Raw genomic sequence first — 2,320 nt, 5'->3', positions numbered from 1 at the left:
TCAATTTAAATCAATCTTCCCTCTCCCCCTTGATTTAGATTCATAGGAAACCGGAGCGAGAGGAGAGGTTCGAGTTCAAAGGCCTTGCTCTATTTTCTCATTTCCTTCATTCACACTAGTGCCACACACACAGCCAGGAGCTGTTAGTTCAGAGGTCCCCTGCGGGAATGGACCTCGGGAGAGTGGGGATGACTTGTAATTCCCTGGCCACCGTGGAAGAGCTGCAGGATGAGAGGGAACCTCTGGGAGGTGATTCAGCGGTGTCAAGCCAGATCAAGGGTCTTGCTAAAAGCTGATCTTTCTCCCCAAAAGCCTAGATGTTGATGGGCCATGGCAGGGAAACTGATTGACAAGGTAGGCCCAGTGGACACAATGGCTGAGGACGTAAGGCTATTCGTGGAGGGAGGTCAGTGGATCCCATAACTATGGGTTCTAGGCTATGGGTAGAGACAAATGGCAGCCTAGGGTTCTGCTCTCTACATGGGCTTTGAAAGCTCAAGATCTGCTGCACCACTGTGGGTATCCAAGCATGATGGCCTCTCTGTAAGGTGGTGTTATAGTGTTGGCTCTTCACAAAGATGACATCTTGACTGCTGAAAAGGCTTGCCATCTTTCGTGGTCCGTAAAAGGAGCCAATGGAGGCTGCCTAGAAGAACTCAAGCCACTGTGGGAAGACTTGCTCCCTGGTAAGTTCTCATGTGCATCAACTGGTACCCAGATTGTGCAAGAGTCAGTGAAAGTGGCCTTCAGCTCTGAAGATGTGGGTTGTGACTTTGATAATCAGGTTAAGGAAAGGGAGTTCCTGCTAGATATCCAGGGGACATCCACACCACGTAGATGCAGACAGTAATGAGTTCTTCAAGAGGCAGCTGAGATGGAACTCCAAAACCTCCTGATGGCTTCGTGGGGGTGCCTGGCATGGTTACTCCTAGTAGCTTCCTGCTCAGGACTCAAACTGTAGCACACAGAGGGCGCTGTGGCATGCTGTGAGCAGTGGCGTTAAGGAGTCTTTAGGGATAGGGTACAGGGAGAACTCTCCAGGCTCAGCTCTATGGCTAAGAGCTCTGGCTACTCAGGCATCCTCTCCCTGCTTCTTCAGATCTGTTAGTGAGGGGTATCATGAGGGAAGCCACGAAGCTTTGGAATTAGAGCAGGCAAGATGTGTCAGTGTGCAAGCAGTCTACCAGTTCTCTGAACTTTCTTTATCTCTGCTGCAAAAACACCTGCTTGGAATTCTTGGGAAGATGGGGGGTGGCCCTTAGCAAGCTCATCTTCCAGGCAGGCTCCCCTCCTCTGTTTTGGTTTCCCATGTACTTAGCCTTTCAAGGGAGAAGGGACAATACCACTGTGTCCCCTGCACAGACAAAAGCAGCCTTAATCAACAGGGCAACCAGGAGGAGGGGATTGATTTGTTCTTCTCACGCCAAGCTGAGCACACGACAGGCTATGGTTTGGAATATCAATGTCCCGGAAGTGAGGGCCACTTGGAACAGACACTGTCTTGTTTGCAAAGATTTATTCCCTGTGTAGTTTTTCATGGCTCATAAAAGGTGATGGATGAACTTAATTTTAAGTCTAATTTCTTGCCATGCAGTTCAGTAAATTTTGAGATAAACTCAAATTATGAAGAATCTGGAATTATTCAAAGCAACGAGGAGTTGGGGACATCTGGTTGTATATGGATGTGTGACATGTTTAATTTTTCAAGGCAGCTGAAGAAGGGGTGATTAGAAATCCCAGCACAGTTGCAAACCATGTCACCTGCAAAGCTGACTTCTTCCACCTCCAAGTATAACCCTGGTCTGCCTCTAAGAAAAACGAAGTCTGGGATCATCTGTTGTTGGTTCGTCAGTTCTGTAAAGGAATGGGGCGGTGATACCAATACACAGGGAGAACTTACAGTTTATTTCCCTAGGTATTTGTATCTTTTAATCAAAATAGATATTTGATTTTTTTCCCAAAAATACATGGAAAAGTAGTCCTTGACATGATACATGAAAATCTGTTTGGGTTTTTATATTTATTTTGTTTTGATTTTTCCTAAAGGTTTTAAATGTTCAGAAGGTGGTTGAGAATCTGTGTCTCAATTGTTATGAAATTAGCAGTGTGGGATAGTGGGGACCCCTCAGAGTTTTAGAATCAAGCTGAACCAAGAATGTATGAGACCTGTGATCGTGATGCAAATGGGAGTGAGTAGAGAGAACCAGATATTGCACATGGAGTTGGGAACAGTGGTACACATCTGGAGTTCTAGTACTCAGGAGGCAGAGAGAGACATGAGGATGGAGGGTTGAAAGTCAGCCTTGCACTACCCAGAGAG

Source organism: Onychomys torridus, chromosome 1 (assembly GCF_903995425.1).
Source record: "Onychomys torridus chromosome 1, mOncTor1.1, whole genome shotgun sequence".
NCBI classification, from domain to species: Eukaryota; Metazoa; Chordata; class Mammalia; order Rodentia; family Cricetidae; genus Onychomys; species Onychomys torridus.
This window is presented reverse-complemented; position numbering follows the sequence as displayed.